The sequence below is a fragment of the Panthera leo genome, chromosome C2 (genome assembly GCF_018350215.1).
Source record: "Panthera leo isolate Ple1 chromosome C2, P.leo_Ple1_pat1.1, whole genome shotgun sequence".
NCBI lineage: Eukaryota > Metazoa > Chordata > Mammalia > Carnivora > Felidae > Panthera > Panthera leo.
In genome coordinates, this window is record NC_056687.1 from 28,511,372 (window position 1) to 28,527,788 (window position 16,417).

The following is a 16,417-nucleotide window of genomic DNA, read 5'->3' on the forward strand; positions in this document are numbered from 1 at the left end:
TCCTGGATGACTTTTGTTCAGGAGGCAAAGCAGTTGGTGGTGCCGGAGGCATTGTTGACAGTCTTGAGAAAGTTGTCATAATTCTCATGGTTCTGGTATGGACACTGTGTTGAGGATGGGGGCATCACAAACATGGAGGCACCAGTAGAAGGGGTAGAGATGATGACCCTTTTGATTCTAGCCTTCAAGTAGCCCCAGGCCTAATAGATTCCACAGCATGTTTAGCACCAACAGTATTCCATATGTTGCTGACGTCTTGCTTTAGAGATAGAGATGGCCTTCCCATTGTTGACAAACTTCTTGTTGTCAGCCTTGATTGTGCCACTCAAGTTGCCATGTGTGAAACCATAGCGTAATGTGTTAGACCATGTAGTTTATGCACTAAATGAGACATTGATGACGATAATTTCCTACTTGTTGAAGTTAAAAGCAGCCTTGGCATCCAGATGCTTAATATGGACAAATCTATTTACTCTGACCTTAACCATCGTGTCTCGGGGATGTGACTGACACTGCACAGTAACGTATGGCTTTTGTGGAATAGGGAGAAGCCAAGGGCAAATTACCTTTTAAATAACTTAAAAATGAGGACAATATTCTTATGTATTTACTCCTACTTACCATTTTTGGTGCTGTTTATTCCTCTGTATAGATTCAAGTCTTCATCTGGTATAATTTCCCTGCTCCCAATGGTTTCCTTTAACATTCCCTCTAATGCAGATCTGTTGGTGGAAAATTTTTTAGAGCACCACGTTTATCTGGAATCTTATTTTACCTTTGGAAGGGTATTTATGCTGTGGCCCCAGGATTTTAGCCAGCAGAGGGCGCTCTGCCTCTCTGCAGTTTCGGATGAGGCTAGAAGCTGGACCTTTTGCCGACCTCTAAGCTCTCACTGAAGCTGGAGTCCTGATCATGACTCCAAGTCAGCTGAGAGTTGTTTTAGTTCAAGGCTTGACAAGAAAAGAGAACAGCTGCTGTCTACAGTCTACTAGATAAATGAAAATATTACCAGGAAGTGGTAATAGTTTACTTAAAATAGGTCAGCAGAAATTTGTAGTATCATTCAAATATTGAATTTTTTTTTTTTCTAGAAAGTTTACTAGTGTGGGTCATAGCTTAATTTTCATTCCTGGGGGAGAATTGGTCTAGGTTTGCTTTTCATGTAAGTCTTTTTGTCCCCTCCAGAGCAGTGTTTGATGTTCAGGTTTTTCCTCTTGAAAATGTCCATTCCTTTATAATGTTGTCTCACAGGTACATAGTTAGAGCAATTATATTCACGATTTGAACCTGAGTGCCGGAGTATTTTGTCACTTGTCTGAAGATTATATTCTATTATTAATTTCATTTTAGATATATGAATGTAATGCTTTATTTTTAAAGAATCTTATCATTTGTTTTGAAATAGAAGTTTCCCACCTATAAAAGCCCATGAAATGTTCCACATGCAGAACCACTCAAATCTTGTAATGACAGGTTGATGGCCAGGACTTATGTTACAATAGTTAGTGAGTTTCCTCTTGCCAGGATGTTTTTCATTATATATGGGAACTCATGAGTAATGAAGCCATTTTCCTTCATTCTGTGATAGAAGTTTTGTCTATTCTATTTTGAAGCTAATCACCATTCTAGAGGCAGCTGGACAGACCTTTGTAGACACAGCTTTGTTACACACTGGTTGCAGGACTTTGGGCAAGAAATTGAATTTCTAAACCTCAGCTCCCTTTTCTGACATTGGGATAACCATAGTATTTAGCTCATAGGGTTACTGCAAGTTTAATGGGATAACACACGTAAACCACTAGGTACAGTGTATGCCACATTAAGGCAATAAATGTCAAGGATTATTTTAATTAGCTTTAATGTTCAGTGAAGGAAATACATGAAATTAAATAAAATTGAATTATCTCCATTGCATGAATAGCTCAGGAAGCATGGAGAGAATGCAAGAGAGATAAACAGTTAAATGGGCAAATGCTAATGGTTTTCTAATTTAATGGAACATCCTGGTAACTCTAATGTAAACAGAATGCATATGGTTTTCTGAGAACCTTTCTGCTATAAACCAGCACTGCTGGTCCAATGTAGTAGAAAGGCCACTGGGCTTTGTATCAGAAGGCTCTGCTTTATCATGGCTCTATCACTTCCAGTTACCTAATTTTTGCATATAAGCCTATTATCCTCTTTGGCCAGAAAGTTTCTGACACCTTGTCTGGAAAGAGCACTGGTACCAAGAATAGGTGAGACTATACTCCAGAAGTAAATAACTGGATGTCACCTGTTATGGATTGAATTGTGCCTCCCCAGAGTTCGTATATTAAAGTCCTACCCGTCCCCCAGTGCCACAGTCTGTGACTGTGTTTGGAGATAGGGTCTTTAAAGGAGCAATTAAGTTTAAATGAAGCCATTGGGGTGGAATCTAATCCAATATGACTGATATATCCTCATAAGAAAGGAAGATTAGGACACAGACACACACAGAGCAGAGACCATGTAAAGACATTGGAAGACGATGGCTATGTACAAGGCCTTCAAATGATACCAACACTGCTGACACCTTGGTCCTGGACTTGTAGTTCCAGAACTGTGAGGAAATAATTTCCTGTTGTTTAAGCTACCAAGTCTGTGGTACTTTGTAATAGTAGCCTTAGCAAACGAATACACCAGCTGTTTGTTCCCATTCTCCTTTGTTAGCTTGATTTCTTCAGGGGCTGGGGGCCTCTACTATGTGGGTAGTGGTCATAAACTTATGAGGAGCCCTCTTTGTCCTTCCCTTAAATAAAAATAATTAGATGTCTGCAAAGTGGAAGACGGCTGAACTGAACTCACATTTCAAAGGCTCTATTTTCCTTTAAGTGCGGAGGTCTGACAATATGTCACAGATGAAAGTCTGTCAAGATACAGCAGTGGGGCTACCTCGTGGCTTTCCTCTGAACCTTGTGAACTAAGTTTCTTCTACGTAGAAAGATCCCTCTGAAGGAGAACAAAGACAGACACCTCTTTCTAGTCTTCAGAGACTGACATATGAATATCAGATGCTGCTGCCTAGACTATGAGGAAAGTGAGTATACCCTCAAGACAAATATACTAAAGGAGTGATTGCCTCTAGAAGGCCAAAGGAATAGTGCGGATATTCTGAATATTACAAAAGGTTACTAGTGAAGCCCTCATGTTCTTAATGTTAAATTGCCAATTGTTTTTTGTTTTTGTTTTTGTTTTTGTTTTTGTTTTTTTGCTGTTAAAAGCAACGGGTTCATTGCAAAATGTGGATCGACTGTAAGAGCCTTTTAACTTAACACCAGTGTTTGTTTACTGTTGCTGCAATGAAAAATTACCATGAATTTAGCACTTAAACCAACACCCATTCATTATCTCTTAGTCTACAAAGTCAGAATCTGGACATAGCATGGCTTAACTAGGTGGTTCTCAGCTCAACATCTTACAAAGGCTGAAATCAAGGTATCAGCTGGTCTGGCCTGGGTTTTTACTTGGAGGCTCTGGGGAAGAATGTTCTTTCAAGCTCTCTGTGGTTTTCAGAATCCAGGTTTTTGTAGGTGTAGGATTGAGGTCCTATTTCCTTGACACATAACCTCCTTCATTTTCAAGTCACCAATAGCGGTTCAAATCCTTCTCCTGTTTTGACTATCCAACTTCCCTTTCTGTTTCCCAGCTGGAGAAAGATCTCTGATTTGAAGGGCTCCTATGATTAGGTTAATGCCACCTGGATAATCTCCTTATTTTAAAGTCAGATGATTAGTAAACTTACTATCATCTATCTATCTATCTATCTATCTATCTATCTATCTATCATCTAATATATTACTGGGAGTAATGAATACATATTACAGAGGCCAAAGTTCTGCCTATCACACATCCTTAAGTGATACCCACTTAGTTTACAAAAGTGAATTTTTATTTCATTTTGGAACAGTTATGAACATATAGCTAATATTTAAATAATGACATTTGACTTTCATGGATGCACTTGTCTTTGCATTTTTATTTTTTACAATAAAATCTTCATTTTTCTCTCTGTCTTACAAATCCAGGCCCAATTCAGTTTTTTTGGTACTGATGGACAACTCCATGGTTATCTCTGGGCTACTTGGATAACAAGTCTATTAATTTGGGCTTGGTCATGAAATGCCACTCTTTAAAGAATTTCAAATATGAACACAGGTAACGATAGTAAGATACTCCTAATTAGAAAAACCCCCTTTATGTCAGTGGTTCTGAAACATTAGGATGTATCAGAATCAGCTGTAGAGTTTGTTAAAAACACGGATTGCTGGGCTGCACTCCTGAGTTTCTGATTCAGTATCTATAGGATGAAGCATTTTTAATGAATTCCTAGTGATGTTATTACTACCAGTCCAAGGTCTACACTTTGATAACCATTTTTTTAGCTTATTTTATTTCTGTTTATCCTATTTATGAAAAAGCACAAATTTGGTGCTTCATGGCTTTGGGGATATCTGTAATATACATGTTACTGTGATTATATTTAACCCATAGAATAATGTGCATGCAATAGAAACCTGAGAAGAAATGTAACATTGAAAGAAGGGATCCTGATCATAATGATATTTAGGGCATTTTCCTTATGTTCCATGTGATGATGAATTTGTTTTTAATCTCTTATCTATTTTCTTGCCTTATCTAAATATGGCCCTATTAGTATCAAGCATAAAACAGTAAGAAGTTTTGATAGCAAGAGACATCCAAAAAAGAAAGAGAATGGTTAGCATTCAAATATTTCTATGGGAAGTGTGTCCAGGGAAATTGTTAAAATTGTGATTTAAATTTCATTCCTCATGTATATAGTGATGTAGTTGTCCACATTGGGTAGCATCATGTTTATTCTAAAAAAGTCATATGGGAGGATTTACCATAATATATTTCATGGTGAAGGTGGGAAATTTTCAGCAAATAAGGATAGTACTTTTTGCATATGACAGTTCTTTCACATTACAACATTTCTGTGAGTGGTAATTATCACTAATTCTGATGAAGATAATATTGATGAAGTGGTTTCCATAAATGTGGTTCTCTTAATATATAGTATATAATACTATATATTACAATATAAGGGTAAGTGTCAAAATTTTAATCTGTAAATGGAGACATTAAGGTGAGGAATATGGAAGGCTATGTGATACACTTTGGAGGAGAGGAAGCACAGAAGTAAATGGAAGTCTCAGGGGAGAAGGGAAGAATTCTGATAAAAGAAGAGGGAAAAATATGATAGAGCCAATGAAAAGGATTAATTTCTCATTTCCCATGTTATAGTGGATTTCTAATTCTCTCCTCTGACCTGTTTCTTCAGTATGACTTTAGTCAGTCTGCTAGAACCCTAGTTGGGAAAAGTAGGGATATATATTCCTCAACACCTCCAAAATTCTACATGGAGTTCTTTGAAAACCAGGCAATCTGACTCTCCAATAATTACCCTCCTACCCCCTGAACATGCCCGCTCAGCTGGAAACAGCACCAAAGGCCATGGGAAAAGGCAAATGAGTTTTACACATTGAGGCTGTTAAGGAATTTTTAGTGTCTACATGGGATTTAATACTTAATTTTTTAAATATGTGTTTTGGGCTTTAACATACTGAAAATGATTTGTGGTATGAGTTTGGGGCAAGAGTAGACCTAGAAGCAATGTCAAAAGCTAATATATAGCCCAGCCGTGGGCTGAGGCTCTAGCTGCTTGAGACGATTCATGATGGAATAGACAGATAGGTCTGTATCCTGTGTAGGGTAAGTCGTTTTTATACAATGGTGACAATGAATTGGAAGCAGATGAACAAAAACCTCGGGCTTACCTCAGGTTCTAATGATTTGTGGGTTCTGGAATAACAACCTCAAGAATGTTCCCTTACATCGGCAAGTTTGTTGTTTTCATTTTGGTCAAGGATACTTCCATGGGAGCTTAGAAGCTTGAAGCGACTCCAAAAGTCACAGAGAGTCCTGCCATGCAGGAAGCCAGAGGCAAATCCCTGCTAAGTGCTACTGTTTATTTTCTTTCTTCAAGTTGAAAATTGCTACTATGGATCTTGGAACCAGATAGCGCTCCTAGGCCATATTTTGTGATTAAGTGGCTGATCTATCAATGGGGGTGAATTTACATGCATAGAAAACATCTTTCAAATCAAAGTGTAGTGGCAGCATGTGGGTCTGTGAGATGAAATAGAAGGACCCAGAATAGGTATAAAAGTCCTGTCCAATCAATCTGGGATTCATTTGTTTGTTGTATATATGAGAGAGCACGGTTTCTACTTACGTCAGAGGCCCGTTCCAATTTGAAGCTTGTTATGTTTGGGGACGAGGGGAGGGCTCTTCTTAGACTGACTTAAGAGACAGGGAGGGGTGAAAGGAGGAGACGAATATGGTGTGTCCTTGAGAAATACCCTGAAGAGAAGTACAGCACTGTTCTTTTTCACCAGCTTCAGGAGGCGCAAAAACTGGTACTAACAAGGCAGAAATACTAGCTTGAAGTGCATGCGATGTGCTGGGCGCTAGGTAAGATGTTTACATTTGATTCCAATAACAAGGAATTTGAGGACTCTGAAGCTCAGAGTGGCAGAAAGATTGTGAATGGATTGTAAGGCTGGGTGATATCTGACTTCAAAGCTCACTCGACACACTGAGGTGTTGTGGAAATCTGATTAGAATAGTGACCAATGACCTGGGTGATTTTGCAGAAGTCAAAGTGAGTCATAGTGTTCTCATAGGTAAAACACTAGATTATCTGTAAGGTTTATTCAGAAAGGTCCAAAAAACATGATTGCATTCCCAGGAAATTAAGTTAGTGTTGTAAAATGCTCACTTCCATTTAACTTCAGCTTATGTGAAGTCCTTTGGGTCTAAATACTGAGCCATTTTAACAAGATATTCTTATTATTGTCATATTGTTATTGTTATTATTATAATTATTATTAAGACAATAGCATGACAGATAACAAAAATTGGCACCAGTAATAACTTTCTTGGTTTTACTCATTCTAAATTGGTTTATTTTCATTTCTCAAGAGGAATGAGGAACATTGAGCATGGTCCTAATGAAAGTCCTGTCATGAGCGTCACAGACACTTAGACCCGCACGGAAGCCTCAAGCCTCAACCTGCACATCCCTAACTGATCTGGGCCCTGTGCACCTGTCCAGTCCATCTCCTACCGCTCAGATAGAGCCACATCGGCCCTCTTGCCTGAAACCCTCCAGGCTCTGCTTCCCCAGGACCTCCCTATTCTCTTTGCCAGCCATGCTGTTCTCATAGATACTTTCATGGCTTATTCCCTCATTTTATTCAGATCCAGACACAAAAGTTTCCTCATTATAGTGGAGTTGTTTGACCACCCTGGCCTCCACTGGCCCTCTCTGTCCTTTTGCTCTGCTCTGTTTGTCTCCATAGCACTTACTCTTATACTGTATTACACATTGATTTCTTATTTATTTTTTCCTCCTCTGGTCCCTAGTGGACCCTAGACTGTAAGCTTCAAGAGGTCAGGCAACATGCTTAACTTGTTTCGTCAGTGTACTCCAGGCCCCAGGACAATCCTGACTAAGCCAATGCCCAATAAAAGTTGTATATGCTGAATGAATCGATTGACTGGTTGCAAGTAATTTCTGTTTAATAGTGTTTGATCAGAATAAAGCTTCTCATGGAAATTAAAGCCCAGTCAAAGGGCTAACCAGATTAATTCCTCCCCTCTGTCTTTGCTTTAAGTAGCAGGCAGAAAATTCCTGGGATAGGGCACCACACAGAAGCTAGCATCAGTTTAATTAGAGAGGAGCCATTTTAAACAGCAGAGTCATTTTGACCCCGTATTAATGAGGGAAAACCGACGTCGCAGCTGGGGCTCCTCTCCTGGCCTTGTCGCTGCTGCCGTGCAGATCTGGCGGGAGCACGTTCCACTGCACCCAGGCTGCCACTGCGACACCAGGTGGTGCCACTCGTCTGGGCAACCAGGGCATCTCCTGCGGGAAGGTCAGCCACACGGCACCGCACCGTTATTACGAAAGCATGCAGGAGCCTCTTCCTCTACAGCAGGCCTTTGGGAGGAGGCACGGGGGAGGATCTCAGCGTCAGGAATCGGGAGAAAAACCCGCTTCCAAGGATGCCGGTACACGGAGTCACTACATTGATGAGTGATGAAAAGATTGAGAGGGGAAAGGCAAGGGAGAGGCTGGATGACGTCTGCTCCTTCCCCTTGCTTCCTGTGTGTACTAGCATGTTCGGTACTTGTGGGGGGAGGGGCGCACCTGGGACCCTCCTGTGAGCCTTAGATGCACTCCTGATTCACAGGTTTACTCTCCAATTTTAAGAGTGTGCCGTGAAAAAAGCAACGTTCATTTATATTAGTGGCATTTTATTTCAAAATGGAGCATCAAGCATAGGTTATTGAGTGTCTAATCTATGAGAATCTGTATACTTAGAACTGAAGCCACAAAGTGTCATAAAGCATGACTCCTCTCGACAAGGTAAGGTTCTGTAAATGATGTTATAAATACCACCTAAGAGATAGGAGCAGGACGGTATGGTCTTCCCAAGGAAAGTGTGGCAATAACTCCGGGGGTATTGGGGAAGGCTTCAGTTAGAAGGTGATATTTGAATTTGAAAGATGAGCAAGAATTTTTCAGTCAAAAATGTCAGGGAAAGGGCATGCTGTGCAGAGAGAGCAGCATGTATCAAAACAATGAATTAGTTTTGGGCAATGGCAAGAATTTTGCTTTCGCTGGAGGATAGGATGTGTGTGCGTGTGTGTCCACTTGAGTGGGTTTATCTGTCGAGGTTTGTTCAAGAAAACCTCAGCACTCTATATTGCAAGTTTGAAATGTTTAATTCAGGGACTTAGAAGCTTATACTCATTGGAAAGCCTTGGGGAAATTAAGACTATCCTAGTATGGAATGATCCTTAAGAGCTTTCAGGAAAACTAGGATACAAAGAGAGAGGGAGGAAAACTGAAAGAGACTCTTAAATACAGAGAACAAACTGAGGGTTGCTGGAGGGGAGGTGGATGGGGGAGTGAGTTAAATGGGTGATGGGCATTAAGGAGGACGCTTTTTGGGATGAGTACTGGGTGTCATATGTAAGAAATGAATTACTGGGTTCTACTCCTGAAGCCAAGGCTACACTGTATGTGAACTGACTTGAATTTGTATAAAACAGAAACCAAAAAACCAAAAAAAACCCGGAATCAGCAGAAACAAACAAAAAAAGAGCCCACTCAGAAAGTGCTTCAAATCTCCTGACCACCCAAGCATCTGCCTGCAATATCTGAGGAATAATGCTCTCTTGTTGGGGCACCTGGGTGGCTCAGTCAGTTAAGCATCCAACTTCAGGTCATGATCTCACTGTTCATGTGTTCGAGCCCCACGTTGGGCTCTGTGCTGACAGCTCAGAGCCTGGAGTCTGCTTCAGATTCTGTGTCTCCTGTTCTCTCTCTGTCCCTCCACCGTTCCTGCTCTGTCTCTGTCACTCAAAAATGAATAAACGTTAAAAAAATTAAAATAATGCTCTCTTTTTCTCTTTACCTCCCAATTCTTGTGTGATGCCTATCAATAGTAGATTCTAAATCAGAACCACGTAGGAGAAGGATATTCTCAGTATCCTCTTTGTTCTTAGCTTCTTCAGACCTTAAGGAGGATAGAGTGATGTTGAATTGATGGGAGAGAAGCAAATTCAGTGACAGACAGGTAAGGTTGGTGGGAGTCTTACTGTAAGGCTTTCATGGTATGATATGTGCTTGTACTTCCTTTTAGAATCATTGGGGAAATTAATGATTGTCTTAACAGGGAATGAAATGATTAACTGAGTTTTATAAAGAATAATCTATTGCTTTTATTAACAGAAAACTAAATTTATAAATGTAAAGAGAAAAAATAAGGAATGAAAGAGAAAAGGAAACATTTTATGACATTTTGGTAGTTCTGTGAAAGGAAATAGAGATAGAAGGCAAAGAGGCCAGTTGCTTCCCAAGATTTCACTTTCCCTTAACAGCCAAGTTTGTCTCTGGGAATATTCATGTAGCCCCTATACATCACCAGTATGCTTACAGAAAGAGAAGCACCCTGATAGTTTGCACTTTCATACTTTCTCAATTCTGTTCACTTAACTAGCAACAAGAAAAAGGTCACCCATGACTTCTGTTGCAGAGAATGCTAGCTTTCTACTAAACATTTGCATTATCCTTGCACAGCATAGAGGATGTTGTGAAATAGCTGCTCAGCCATGGCCCGTCCTTCCCCATTCTCTCTTATTTATGTGGGACAATATGACTAAATTCTGTTCAGTGGAATATAGGTAAAAGTGAAGTACACCACTTCCAGAATGGGTGTATAAACCCCTTCCGCATCATCCAATGAGCTCTTTTCTCATCTGCTGGTTGGATGAAACCCTGCCAGATGGCCTTGGAAGCCACATAATAAAACAGTTAGAGTCTCCATGAATTTAGGTCCCAGAACCACATTCAGCCCCATACCATCCTGCTGCCACCACCACAAACTCAACCATATGGGAAGAAGAAAAATATTTCCACTTCATTAAACCATGGAAATTCTGGAGCTTTTCTGTTACCATAGTTAGTAATACTTTTCTCTCTGCTACTCTGTAGCATTAAGTACCATCCCATTAGCACATAATGCTAGTAGCCATTTAAATGAGAATGTCTTTGGGGTACTTGAAATGTAGATAAGAAACTCAGGAGGGTCTGAATATACAGAATTTTGGAGTCATGAGCACATAGGTGGGAGTTGAAATCATGGGCATGGGCAGGGTGTTTCAGGGAAAATGGATAGAATGAGAAAGGAATATAGGAATCTCGGGGAGTCAAGCAGTAAAGGTACAGGCAGAGAAAAATGGCAGCAAAAAGTGTGGACAAGTAAACTATATTCTGTCCTGGAATTTATGAGAATTCAAAGAAAGGAAAACTATGCCAAAAGCTGAGTATAAACAATAGGTCACTAGACTATAGAAAGCAAAAGTAAAATTGCTGTGCAGTGAGGAGTTAAAAAATATAGTGAAAGTGGAAACAAATTACAGCTGATTCTAGAATTGTGGCAGTAAGGGTTGGAGACACATAGTTTCAAGATCAGCAAAATGAACTCATGCTTTTAAAAAAATATGTATTATTACATATTCTTTTTTACTTTTATTAAAAAAAAATTTAATTTCAGTACATTAACAGTGTTATATTAGTTTCATGTGTACAATATAGTGATTCAACAATTCTATACATAGTAATGTATAGCCTTCATCATGCTAAGTGTCCCCTCAATCCCCTTCACCTATTTCACCCATCCCCAGACCTGCCTTCTCTCTGGTAACATCAGTTTGTTCTCTATGCTTAAGAGTCTGTTTCTTGGTTTGTCTCTCTCTCTCTCTTTTCCTTTGCTTGTTTTATTTCTTAAATTCCACATATGAGTGAAATCAAATGGTATTTGTCTTTCTCTGACTTATTTAACTTAGCATTATACTCTCTAGCTCTCTCCGTGTTGTTGCAAATGGCAAGATTTCATTCATTTTTATGGCTGAGTAGTATTCCATTGGGTATCTATATCTATATCCTTTCTTTAAAATTTATTAATTTATTCTGAGAGAGAGAGAGAGAGAGAGAGAGGGAAGAGGGGCAGAGAGAGAGAGAGAGAGAGGGAATCCTAAGCAGGCTCTACACTGTCAACTTGGAGCCTGAAGCGGGACTTGAACCCATGAACCTGTGGGATCATGATCTAAGCCAAAATCAAGAGTCAGAGGCTTAACAGACTGAGCCATCCAGGCACCCCTTATATCTATTCTTTTTCCATTCATCAGTTGGTGGAAACTTGGGCTGCTTCCATATTTTCGCTATTATAAATAATGCTGCAATAAGCATAGAGGTATATATAGCTTTTCAAATTAGTGTTTTCATATTCTTCGGGTAAATAATCAGTAGCACAATTACTGGAACGTATGGTAATCCTATTTTTAACTTTTTCAGGAAACTCCATACTGTTTCCACAGTGGCTGCACCAGTTTGCTTCCCACCAACAGTGCACGAGGATTCCTTTTTTCCACATCCTCACCAACACTTGTTTCTTGTGTTTTTGATTTTAACCATTCTGACAGGTGTGAGGTGATACCCCATTGTGGTTCTGATTTGCATTTCCCTGTTGATGAGTGATGTTGAGCATTTTTTCATGTGTCCGTTGGCCATCTGGATGTCTTCTTTGGAGAAATACCTCTTTATGTCTTCTACACATTATTTAACTGGATTATCATTACTTTTCTGTTATTGAGTTGTATAGTTCTTATATCACTTGCAAATATCTTCTCCCATTCAGTAAGTTGTCTTTCAGTCATTGTTTGCTATGCAGAAGACTTTTGCTTGTTTGTTTGTTTGTTTGTTTGTTTTTTAGAGAGACGGGGGCACAAGTGAGCAAGGGACAGAGAGAGAAAGAGAGAGAGAGGGAGAGAAAGAGAGAAGCAGGGCTTACCTGAAGTGGGGCTCCTGCTCACTGGAAGCAGGGCTCAAGCTCACCTGATGTGGGATTGGAACTCAGAAACCATGAGATCATGACCTGAGCCAAAGTCAGATACTTAATGACTGAGCCATGCAGGTGTCCAAAAACCTTTTATTTTGATGTAGTCCCAATAGTTTATTTTTTCTTTTGTTTTCCTTGCCTCAGGAGACACATCTAGATGTTGCTATGGATGATGTCAGAGAAATTATTGCCTGTGCTCTTTTCTAGGATTTTTATGATTTCAGGTCTCACATTTAGGTCTTTAATCCATTTTGAGTTTATTTTTGTGTATGGTGTAAGAAGGTGGTCCACTTTAATTTTTTTTTTTTTTTTTGCATGTAGCTGTCCAAATTTCTCAACACCATTTGTTGAAGAGACTGTCTTTTTTCCCCATTGCATATTCTTGCTTCTTTTGTTGAAGACTAATTGATCATATAATCTTGGTTTTTTTCTGAGTTTTATGTTCTGTTCTATTGATATGTGTCCATTTTTATGCTAGTACCATACTGTTTTGATTACTATAGCTTTGTAATATAACTTGAAATCTGGAATTGTGATACCTCCATCTTTGTTCTTCTTTTTCAAGATTGCTTTGACCATTTGGGTCTTTTGTGAGTCCAACCAAATTTTAGGATTGTTTGTTTCAATTCCAAAAAAAATGCTTTTGGTATTTTGATAGGAATTGCATTAAATCGATAGATTAGAGTCTTTGGGTAATATTGGAATTTTAACAATATTTATTCTTCCAATCTATGAGCATGAAATATCTTTCCATTTATTTGTGTTGTCTTTAATTTCTTTTATCAACATTTTATAGTTTTCAGAGTATAGATCTCTCATCTGTTTGCTTAAGTTTATTCTTTGGTATTTTATTATTTTTGATGTCATCATAAATGGAATTGTTTTCTCAATTTCTCCATTTCTCTTTCTTGAGCAGATGCATTTAATTTAAAAAATTTTTTAATTTAAATTATCTTATTTATTTTTGATAGAGAGACAGAATGCAAGCAGGGAAGGGGCAGAGAGAGAGTACAGGGAGACACAGAATCCAAAGCAGGCTCCAGGCTCTGAGCTGTCAGCACAGAGCCCAATGCGGGGCTCAAACACATGAACCATGAGATCATGACCTGAGCCGAAGTCAGAAGCTTAATTCCTGACCGAAGCCACCCAGATACCCTGAGCAGATGCATTTTAAATACGAGGATAAGTTTAAACAGGTTTAGAAGCTGAAAAGGAAGGGTCAGCAAGAGGGGATATATTGAATATATAAAAGGAGATGGACATTAAAAAGACCTTTCAAGACACAATAGAATGGTAAATCCATGAGGAGAGGAGCTTCACTTGTCTCGTTTAACATTGTATGCCCAGGTTTAGAATATCCTGGTGCTAGAAGGCAGTCAAAAGAAACATTTATTGAAGGAATGCATGAAGAGAGGAAGACAGGAAAGGCGGGGTGGGGGGGGGGATGAAATCAAGAATACAAATAAAGGTGTTATCTTTGGAAGAAAGGGAAGGCATCCTCTGGGACAGAAGGGAAGGAGGGAAATCTGGAGAACATGCAGATAATATAGGAGGTGGAGTTTATGACTGATGGTTGCTATTTTCTCTGTGAGGTAGGAGGCTATGCCATCTGTTAAAACATGAGTGGGTGAGTCCAGTTAAGTGATTTAAAGAAGAATGGTAAAGGTTTGTAACAGCTATTGGCATGATTAAATATGGTTATTTACTTGAGATGAAAATACTGGACAATCCTAACAATGCATAAATTGTGAGAATTAATTCATTCATTTGAGATCATTTAAAGAAATGTTTACAGAAGATAAAACACTGGATAACTGGATTTTTAATCTGACAAGATTTGATTTTAAGCTTAAAACCTGAATATAATTTTTTTTTCGCAGATTATACAATCTCAGACACTATGGTGGTCTTTATCTATGAACTTTAAGGTTCTGTCTTAACATCACATTAGTAGCGGTAGCATTGTGCAATGAAGACTTCACCATTTGGTCAAATTATGGAAGAAATAAATTATCTTTTATTTTTGATTCTTTGATATTCTCTGATTAAGTCTTAATGCCTTTTATGAAGAAAACAGAAGTGAATAAATTCTATGTGAATACTTAAATTTTATAGACTGACACTGGCTCTGAATATGTACATTTCATAATATTGAACATCATGAATATTTCTATGTATATAAAGAGCTGTTTGCTTAGTATTTTAGTACACTGTCAAGGCATGTACCCTTTTATCAACCGAATTCATATAACCTTGGACATTACTCATTCATTCAGGGAATTTTTGTTTAAAATTTTTTAACATTTATTCATCTTTGAGAAATAGAGAAAGACAGAGCGTGGGCAGGGAAGGGGCAGAGAGAGGGAGGCACAGAATCTGAAGCAGGATCCAGGCTCTGAGCTGTCAGCACAGAGCCCGAAGCGGGGCTCGAACTCATGAACTGTGAGATCATGCCCTGAGCCGAAGTCAGAGTCTCAACCGAATGAGCCACCCAGGCGCCCTGAGGGAATTTTTGGTGAACACTTGCGGAACTCTGGGGACATAGTGAAGACCAGAACGACATGGTTTTCCTAACTCATGGGGATGAATATATGAATATTTTCATTAGCTTCACCATGAGCTCTTCCCAAAATTTCCCCATGAACTATAGATTCCTACCTCTTCGCAATTTTATTGAGTCCATGTTGAATTGGACTCACCAGTTTTTTGCTCATATCTCATTTTGCCATGATCATATGAGAAAAGTAGGGATGTGAGCAAGTCCCAATTTTATTTGGTTGGAATATTCTAATGTCAAGATTAAAGGTTTTGTGTTGTATGAAAGACTGTGAGAGAAGTGGACAATGGAATCTATGCTTGATGGGTCAGTAGTAATATTTTAAATGCTTATTTTTTTTTAAGTTTATTTGTTATTGAGCGACAGAGAGAGACAGAACGTGAGGGGCAGAGAGAGAGACACAGAATCAGAAGCAGGCTCCAGGCTCTGAGCTGTCAGCACAGAGCCCGACACGGGGCTTGAACTCACAAACCGCGAGATCATGACCCGAGCTGAAGTCGGTCGCTCAACCGATTGAGCCACTCAGGCGCCCCTCAGTAGTAATATTTAAAAATATGAAGAAAACATAAAGGACTCTTTAAGTACAACAATCTGCAGTGCATATACACTTTTGAGCTGCTGTCCATCAGGCTGGGGCAATTCAGATGTAAGACAATTATCTGTGGAAGTCCCTTTGACTATCATTGTATTATGATTTATATTGTGATGGGTTCTCTCTTTGAGGACAGAACGTCCTCCAGGGAGATAAAATAAGTATTATCTTATATTTGAGCACAAATCCCTCCTTACCCACCCCCCCACCCCCCCCACCCCCCCGCAAAGAATGGAATGGCTCTGGAATTTATGCTTCAGCTGGGAATGGAAAGCTTGACTTTGTAATTTTACATTTTTAGTATAAAGTAGGGAGTTGAGATTAGGAAATCTTTATTTTGCAGTTAGTATATGATGATCAGTATTTCCTACTATAAACTGCCATGTCTGCCAATTGTGTAATTTTACAGTGATTACTTTTTGTCATTGAACTGTGTATATAAATAAAAAACACAGTATAGATGAAAAGATTCTTTCATATCTACAAATAAAGTAAGGAAATCCTTTTTTGATGAGTGCTACAAATTGCAATTTTTAAACAGTAATGTTAAAAACACCACATAACATGAGACCTACCCTCTTTACAGAATTTTAAGTACAACACAGGGCTGTCTGTTCTGTATTGTTAATGACAAGCACAGCGTTGTACAGATCTCTAGAACTTTTCCAATCTGCATGACTGAAACTCTAAACAAATCGAACAGCAATTTTGCATTTTCCCCTGCCATCAGCACCTGGTAGCCACCATTCTACT